Consider the following 10,304-nt stretch of genomic DNA (forward strand, 5'->3'; position numbering starts at 1 on the left):
ATGGTGAGATACACATCTCAGACTGTTTGGATCATGAAATTTGATAAAAAAAAATCATAAATTCATTACATGGGTAGAAGACATAGCAGGGAGTCAAAGCGAATATTAGTGAAACTAAAAACTAATAAAACCAAAGTAAATCTTGTATTTTGAACATTAAAAATTAGATTTGGTTCTATTAGTAAGCAAATACGTGTTTGACAGAAATGTTCAATTAAACCTCACAGGCTAATAATAAAAGTTTAATTTCTTATAATCTTATAGTGCAAAAAATTACATAAGAACTTTATGAATCTCTATCCTTTGCATTATAATGCAGACATACCGAAAATATTCACAACTTCTTAAAGGCTTCTAGAAAAATATTGAGCTACAGAAAACAAAGTTTGAACACGCTAAGGGGCTCAATTTTATACATGATTGATTATTCTACATCCCTGATCTACATATCAACGGTGTGTCTTACAATCACACATTTAGCACTTCTTGCATTGTTCCTTGTTCTACATTTGTTTTCTTGGTAAAGTAATAAAATAACAATGTGTAATCAATTCTTCCTTCACAAAAGGAATTCACTTTCATAAACCTATGCAGATGTTGATGCTAATGATCAGAAAAGACACTTCTCTGTTTAGACTTTAACATAAAAATAAATGCACATGATGGACATGAAGTAATAGAGTTGTGAGATAAATATATTAGATTTTAATAAAAGCAACTATAGACCTCCATTTCCCTCTTCTATTTCCCAAGCTAAATGTTTGGGTATCAATAGTTGTCTGTGATTAGAACATTGGAAATCTTTTGTAGCCTCCAAGTCTATATCAGTCTGTTTAGAATGAAGATAATACTAAAGTTTCATTTAAAAAAAAATATATATATATTTTATTGATTTTTTACAGAGAGGAAGAGAGAGAGAGAGAGAGAGAGAGAGAGAGAGAGAGAGAGAGAGAGAGAGAGAGAGAGAGAGAGAGAGAGAGAAGAGAGAGAAACATTAATGAGAGATTCATTGATCAGCTGCCTCCTGCACACCTCCAACTGGGGATGTGCCTTCAACCAAGGTACATGCCCTTGACCGGAATCGAACCTGAGACCTTTCAGTCCGCAGGCCAACGCTCTATCCACTGAGCCAAACCGGTTTCGGCATAAAGTTTCACTTTTTAGTGAAGCATCTGAAAGCTTCTGGAAGCACTTTTCTGTCCCTGCTACATAATTTATGACAGCGATGGTCTCCCTGATGTGTGATTGGCTTGTGGGGAAATTGCTATTTAATTTTGAGGTTCATAACATACACTCTAACTGCTAAGAAATCCGTTTATCTTAGAACTTGATCTTTTATTTAACAATAAGTATATTAAAGCAATGGTGCGATTATTTTTGCTCTGTACTGATATCACAGAGAGGGATACGGAGAGGATCTGTGGGGTGATCATTCAAGGATTTCAGTGATTCTCTGTTGTTTTCCCTGTTTCCTATTACAAATGAAAGAAACTCAGTTACAAAGATAGTATTTTATCCAGGTAGTCTGTCCTGCTTCTCCATTATTTAAGAGCGTCAATACCTTTCCAACTATTTTGTAGGTTTGTCTGGGGGAAAGTCCACATGAGAACATATACATTATTATCAAGGAATAAAATTAGGAATTAAAATTGTTGTTTCTCAAAGGATATCACTTTCACTTTTAAAAATAGTGCATAAAAAGTGAATAATTACTTAACCTTGGTAAAAATAATTCACACTGGTTTATCTACACAATGCCAGTTATTTAATGTGTTATTTATGTTTTACATAGAAATGCAAAATAGGTATTATTATTATTATTATTACTAGAGGCCCAGTGCATGAAATTCAATTCCCTCAGCCTGACCTGCACTCTCTTGCAATCTGGGATTGCTGGCTCCTAACTACTTACCTGCCTGTCTGATCTTCCCTAACCACCCTGTCTGCCTGCTTGATTGCTCATAACCCCTTGGCCTGTCTGCCTGATAACCCCTAACCACTCTGCCTGCCTGCCTGATTGCCCCTAACCGCTGCTGCATTGACCCCCGCTGTGGCAGCTTTGTCCAGAAAAATGTCTGGAATGACAACTGGAAATTCATTTAGCTGTCCATCTAATTAGCATATTATGCTTTTATTATTATAGATTGTTTCTACTTAATAGTTGAGGGAAATGAGAGTGAGAGACATTTAGTAAACCTGTAAATAGCCCCACAGTTTAGGTAGCTTAACAAATAGTCCAACCTTTACTTAGCTTTCTCCCAAACTCAACCTCTTTTCCTTGCAATGTGTGACTCCCAATACTAATGATATTTAAAATCGCAGACCCAGTTCTAAAAGGTGCTCCCTTTCTATTGCTGCCTAGCAGAGGGAAGGAACTGGAGGGGGTTTATCTTTATGTTTTATAGGGACCGTTAGCATCTTTTATCAGTCATACTCATTTTGTCAGCAGGGAGTGGAAAGCCCTAATAGTTCAGACTCCTAGTTATGGTTTTCACATTATTTCATACAGCATAGTGCTTCAGACCAACACTAGACACTACAAATATAAAATCAGCCAAATACATTGTTAAAATTTTTCTACTGGTTAACCAACAAATAAAAATAAAAGAAGTTAATTTTAATATCAAAATTTTGGGGGTACAAAATCTCCAAAATATTATCATTTCAACATGAAAAAAAGTTATTTTAAAAATATTTTTATTGATTTCAGAGAGGAAGGGAGAGAGAGAGAGAGAGAGAGAACCGTCAATGATGAGATAAAATAATTGATCGTCTGCCTCTTCTATGCCCCTACTGGGGACCGAGCCCACAATCTGGGTAGATGACCTTGACTAGAATTAAACTCAGGACCCTTCAGTCTGCTCTATCCACTGAGCCAACTCAGCTAGGGCAAAAAATAAAAAATTCTTAATGAGTTATTTTACATTCTTTTTTTCATATAAAGTCTTCAGATCTAGCATGTTAACCACAAATCTCAGGACCTGAAATTTTTTTTCAAAAATACTACATTTTTTTTTTTTTAGATTTCACAAAACTTACAGTTGTAAAAAGATTCACTTGTCCAAGGATTCATCATTGAGTATATGTACACTATTTATATTCACATCAATGTTACTATTAATACAAACATATTAGCACAAACATTTAAAATAAACTGATATTCAAGCATTTTAGTATACTTGGGACAACCTGGATATTGATGACTGGGCCCACCACACAGGTGCCACTCAAAGAAGGAGATTGCTCTGTGTTGTGGAGCCCAGGCCTTGGCATTAAAATTTTCTTCAAAATAAATTTTTCATTTTGAATAGATTTAGATACCCAGAAAAGTTGCACAATGAGTTCCCATATGCTTCACACCCACTTTTCCCATTACTAATATCTTACTCTAAAATGGTACATATTTCATTGTTAATGAAGCAGTGATTGATACATTATTATTAACTGAAGCCCATAAATCATTGAGACTTCCTTAGTTTTGATCGAATGCCCTTGCACTATTTCAGAACCCTGTCCAGGGTAATGCATTGCATTTAGTCACTAGGTCTCCTTAGGCTCCTCTTGGCTGTGACATTTTCTCAGACTTTCGTTGTTTTTGATCGTCTTCATACTTTTGTGTAGCGTTGACCAAGTATTTTGTAGAATATCCTTAAGTTGGTATTTGTCAGATATTTTTCTCATGGGATCATAGGCTTTTTTTGGGAGGAAGACCAGAGAGGCAAAATGTCATTCTCCTCACTTCATATTAAGGGAATCAACTGTATACGATCACCATGGCAACTATGATAAACCAACATAATTGATATACTATCAACATGCCTTAGCACTGTTGCTGTTGACCTTGACCAACTGGCTGTGGTGATATTTGTCAGATTTCTCCCCTGTAAGGTTATTAGTTTTCTGATTCCTATACTGCCCTCTGTGGAAGGAAGTGACTATTGAGAGGCCACACAAGATCTGGAGAGCTACGTTGTTCCTCCTCCAGGATGGAGTATCTATCTTAATTACCTCCAGAATTCTTCTTCAAGGAAAATTTGTTTCTTAACCCTTATTTATTTGTTGAAGTAATTGTTTATATCAGTATGGACTTACGGACATTTGTTTTCTGCTTTGGGTCATAATACAATACTCTACTTTGTTGCTCAAATTGTTCCAATCTTGGACATATAACTAAAACGCAAAAACAAAAATAACTAAAAACCAAATCTCTGGGGGAATTATACCAAGTTGCATTTGGTGAGTTAAAATGAAAACTTAAAAACATTTTATTATAATTCATATTCTCAACCTTTTATTTCAGTTGATTTCCTCTTAAAAAATAAAATAAGCACTGTAATTATAAATAAAAACAATTTTATGACATTTTCTTAACTTTTGTTCATGGGCATGGTACGTTGTACAAACAGCAGGATAAATATATCTAGTTTACATATAGAATATAAACACCATCAAAGAAATTTTAAAACCCCTGGGAAATAAAGCAAGGGTAAAACACTATAGCAGTCTTGAAATAGTTTCTAAAAGAAATCCCACATGTCTTTCTTATTCTTTGTCACTTTTATATCAAGAAAAGGAAATCTCTTCATAGATATTAGACACTCTCATCCTCAGCCATAGGAACACTGTACTGAATATTAATATTGCCAAGGGCTCCTTTAAAAAGAGCAACCTGAAGTTCTTTGTTCATTCATATTGCATTTTTCTCTCTCTAGTATGCATGATGAAATAAGCAACACTAGAAATAGTCTTACTCCAGTGATGGTGATATATAAATTGCATCCAGCTCATGCCATGATTGCAGTCCAGAGTTATAGGGTGTTTGCACACCCTATGAATTATCTTTCTCTGCAACCAAATGTGTATCTTAATTCCAAATATAGACCTTGGGCAATTATTAATCTTCGGTAGCAGGACAACTCCAGCCCAATCTTTTTATGCTGCCTCATTATTCTTGTTCATAAATAAAAATTTAATTTCTGTAATGGCGCTTAGTGCAGTCAACTGTTATGTTATTAATTATAGAACTGCTGCTAATGCCTAGAAATGATATTTTAATAAGGTTTAATCTCTTTTCCATATTCTTGTGTCTGTAATAATTATGTCTCTGTTTTTCTCCTTGCTTTTATTTTATCTGCAAACAAACTCAGCAGTGCAGGTTCTAATTTCAAGTTGGCTGGTATTCCTCAGAAAAAAAAAAAGAGAGGAAAGAAAGGCAACTTTATTTCAAATACCAACTGCAGTTTTGAACCACATCTCAGGCTCAGGTTTTAAGATTTAGTCCCTTCACAATTGCTGAGGGACCTTTTATATATTTGGCAATTGTTCTTGAAAGTTTTTCAGCTGGAAATTGTTTTGTGTATCTCAAGAGCATATTTTTGTTTTCAGTTGCGCTTTAAGGCAGTAGGGAACTCTCCAGAGAGAAAGTATAAAGGCCTCTGGCCATGTACATAATGGCGTAATGAGGGTGAAAATTGAGCTGTTTTGTTCCTACATATTTGATAGTCTGTTTCTACTATCCAAGGAGGTGCCGGTTACTATTATGAGAGCTGTGTTATTTTCCTTTCTTAAGTAGAGGGGCTGAGATCTAAGTTGTTTTGGTTAGGGTTGCTTCTTCTTTATTATTCAGAATGCATGGTACTTAGTTCTATTACGCTACCCCCAGGATGGCCTCCCTGTTTATCTCCCTTTTGTCTTAGAGCATTTTAACTTTAGTATGATGTATTCGTGTAATTGCCGTGCTTATCGAATCAGCTCTTGAGAGAGAACCTTCGCAGTACTCTTGTTCCAGTGTGTTGGAGAAACAGCTCTTTGGGGACATTTTTATTTGTCTTATGGTGCATGACACTGATGAGAACTTACAAAAGGAAGGAGTCTAATTTACAGGTTAATTTCGAGGGGGAGAATGCGAGTGGAAATAGAAACCCACTCTATTTGCTCCACAAACATTTACTGAGCATGCTATCCGTTTTAGTTGCTGATCATTACTAAGAACATAGCCACATGGGAAAATATTAAAAAACGTCACAGTCCTTTCTTGATAATGTATTGAGTTAAGTATGATGAGAGGAAGAATGGGACAGGGTAGCCTATCAAAGATTTTTCTGGTCTTGAAGGATGAAGGAGATTATGTAAAAAAAACAAACGTGGAATTGAAAACTAGGAGACCTAAGATGAAACTTGGAAGATCACCAGAATTTAAGGAATAGAGGTAAAGAATAAAAAGAAACTATTAAAAGAGATGAGGTGTACTGGAGAAAGTGCAATCTAAGTACCCAAGCTAAAGAAAGCTGCAGAGGGAGGTAAAAATCAGTAACATAACCTGCTAGCAGGAGGTCAGATTCTGTAAGGAGATATATAGTCTCCTTGGATTTGGCAACTTCTAGAGCAGAGTTCAGCAAACTTTTTCTTTCAAGTACCAGATAGTATGTATTATTGGTTGATTGATTGATTGATTTCAGAGAGGAAGGAAAAGGGAGAGAGAAATAGAAGCATTAATAATGATCTGAGCCGAAGCCGGTTTGGCTCAGTGGTAGAGTGTTGGTCTGTGGACTGAAAGGTCCCAGGTTTGATTCTGCTCAAGGGCATGTAATTGGTTGTGGGCACATCCCCAGTAGAGGGTGTGCAAGAGGCATCTGGTCCATGTTTCTCTCTCATCGACGTTTTTAGCTCTCTATCTCTCTTTCTTCCTCTCTGTAAAAAATCAATAAAATATATTTTAAAAAAGAAACATTAATAATGAGAGAGAGAAAGAGAGAGAGAGAGAGAGACAGAGAGAGAGAGAGAGAGAGAGAGAGAGAGAGAGAGAGAGAGAGAGAGAGACATTAATTGGCTGCCTCCTGAATGCCCCCAACAAGGGATCAAGTCCGCAACCGGGCATGTGCCCTGACCATGAATTGAACCATGGCCTCCTGGTTCATAGGTCGATGCTCAACCTCTGAGCGACATGGCTGGGCTGATAGCAAATATTTTAGGTTTTGAAGATTATATGGCTTCTTTGTAACTACTCAACTCTGTCGTCATAGGGAATGAGCAGTCGAAGAGAATTCAAAGGTAAATAAATGTGGCTGTGCTCCAATAACATATTTTATACACTAACTAGAGGCCCGGTGCATGACATTTGTGGACTGAACTGGGGGAGATCCCTCAGGCCAGCCTGCACTCTCTCACAGTCCAGGACCCCTTGGGGGATGTCCGCCTGCTGGCTTAGGCCCTCTCCTGGTGGGCCTAACCCAGCAGGCGGACATCTCTCAAGGGGTCCTTAGAGCTGCTGCAAAGGTGGGAGAGGTTCCAGTCACTGCTGCTGTGTTCGCCAGGTGTGAGCCTGGCTTCTGGCTGAGCAATGCTCCCCCTGTGGGAGCACACTGACCACCAGGCAGCAGCTGCTGCATTGAGCATCTGCCCCCTGGTGGTTAGTGCATGTCATAGTGACTGGTTGTTCTGCTGTTCTGTTGATTTGCATATTAGGGTTTTATTATATAGGACAAGTGGCTCCAATTCAGACTGTGGGCAACTCCATGAGGAAACTGGGGCAAGAGAATTTGGTTTTTTGAAACTAGATAGCCAGTAAGTGAAATTACACATATTCTGAGGCTCAAAAATGAAATATAATTACACATACTCTAAGGATAAAAAAAAAAAAAAGCAATATAATGATCTCTATAACATGAGGTTGCCTCTAAAGTAGGCAACTATAAAAAATAATTTTGAGCCAAATTATTTAGATTCAGTTCTGTTATTAAGTAAAATACATGCATTCAATTACTTTGTGGGGTCGTTTTGCTTTTATGCAAAGCCTCACTTACATTAGTCTCACAATTAGCCTTGATATGGATGGGAGCAGCAGTTTCATATAGCTTATTTTGTACGTTGTGCATGCTCTGAAATGTTGTCCCTCAAAAGATGTGATGGGGTTTGATAATCTTCCATTAGCAATCTCTTTTGAACATGAAAACACTCCTGTAACCCAAATACATTGGCATTGGTAACTAAATTTGAATCAACATATTAAATTTATTTATTTGAGGTATAATTGACATGTAACATTATCGTAGTGTAAGGTGTCCAACATAATGATTTATATATAAAATAAGTTGTGAAATGATCTTACAGTTTTCAAATAATGTTGGGAATATTGGTGATAAATGGAGTCTGAAATAAGTAAAAATCAAAGGAAGAGGAAATGGAGAAAAATGTCTTCACTTTACTACCGAATTGCTGAAATCATTAAAAATTAAAAGTAAAGCCGAGACCGGTTTGGATCAGTGGATAAAGTATAAGTCTGCATATTCAAAGGTCCCAGGTTCGATTCCGGTTGAGGACATGTACATTGGTTGCGGGCACATCCCTGGTGGGGGGTGTGCAGGAGGCAGCTGATCAATGTTTCTCTCTCATTGATGTTTCTAACTCTCTATCCCTCTCCCTTCCTCTCTGTTCAATATCAATAAAATATATATTTTTAAAAAATTAAAAGTAAATATCTCAACACCTTTAAATATGTATAGTAACACATAATTTTTATATTATAGTCTTTTAATTAATTATATTATTACTAGAGGCCTGGTGCAAGGATTTGTGTACATTGAAAGGAAATTAATTAGAAGGTGGCCAGTGGGGTTAGACTGGGCAAAATGGGCCAGACATGCTCTGGAGCCAACCTTTCGTGGTCCCTCCCCTGCTGGTCACATCTGGGGTGGCACTTAAAGGGCATCTGAAGAGTGAGTTGGGTCCCTCCAGCAGGTGGGGTTCCTCGGCCTGGCCTGCAGGGATCAGACTGAAATTGGCAGTCTGACATCCCTGAAGGGGTCTTGGTGTCTGAGAGGGCACTCTGCAAAGTTGCTGTCACTTGGTAGCTCTTGTGTTGAACATCTGCCCCCTGGTGGTCAGTGTGAGTCATACCTATGGCCTGATCAGCTGGTCACTTAGCCTTTTATATGTATAGATGTGTGCTGATAAAAAGAGCCAGAGATATTCTAAAGATTGCATTATTCTCAGGTTTTCAAAATAAGATTTTTGAAATGTAAGTTGAGTGTGATAAGTTTCATTTTATATACATGTTGTATCCATCTCCTTTTCTGTTTTAATATGATGTATGCTAAAATTACATTTCCTCTGTGTAATGAAAGTAGCCAGTAGGAAAAAGTGTCACCATATATAAATCTTAGTAGAGAACATGCATGATAAATGTATTTCTACTTGTACATATATGCAAATATGATAATTAATGAGTGTCTGAGTGAGTGAATTTCTTATTCATGATCTTCAGAAGATCTTAAGAGTGTAGTTTTATTATTCTATGAAAATCTCACCCAGAGACAATAATTGTATTTCCTACATGGGGAAAGAAATAGATAAAACCGCTGGTTGGGGTGACTCTTTGGCAATGCTGATGGAACATTAAGGATCAGCAGGGACCCCCCAGGCGAGTTCCACCCCATAGCATCTTCTGGATTGAAAACAGCAGGGGAATGCTATTCCACATCATTTCCCAAATCATTTCTCTTCTTGAGAAGAATGACTAACAACTGTGAAGGAAAATTGAAGTCATCGTAGACTTTTGAAAAGAGGAGGGAGATTATGACCATGAAAGCGTATGCAAATAAATAGACCAAAGCTATTTCAAAATAATGAAAGAATCTTATAAAGTTTATTAAACCTATATGTACATTTATAGTGGATCTTTTAATTATCTAGAGTTCTAGGCTCAACATTATGGATCAAAATTTTAAGTTTTAACAAAATATAATATATTTTATGTGTTGTAGTAAAGGAAAAAATGTCATAATTTCAGGGGAAAAAATGAAGAACACCTCTGGCTGGATTTTAAAAGCAATGTTTGGTGAGTCATTACTTATTTTAGGAGTCAAAGAAAGCATCCTGATTCCTTGGAGGTTTGAACAAATCCGAGAGTTCAGCTTGCCTCTGAAACGTTCTCATTGAGTTATGAGCTATTATTTGCATAAGATACACAAACAAATATTTTCTTTGCATGTATCTAATCTGCTGATATGCTCCCCTCTTCCTTCTATTGTCCTCTGCCTGACTCAGAATAAGGATCAAAAATGCAATTGGCTTAAGGTGTTAACAAAATCTTAACTGCTAGAAGTAGAGATGAGAGAGTTTGCTGGGTACATAAACCTGCTCCCTGTCATTCAGGACAAACTCCTGCACCTAAGCCTGCTTTAACTGTGCACTATTTTGTGCACAGAATAAATGTTTAAAATCCATAGCAGAGGAGACGTCACATTTAGTTCAGTTTAATTAAAATTATTGAGGATCCTACAATGATATTTTAGGGATATGATTTA

Source organism: Pipistrellus hanaki (assembly GCF_964339955.1).
Source record: "Pipistrellus hanaki genome assembly, chromosome: 2".
Lineage (NCBI taxonomy): Eukaryota > Metazoa > Chordata > Mammalia > Chiroptera > Vespertilionidae > Pipistrellus > Pipistrellus hanaki.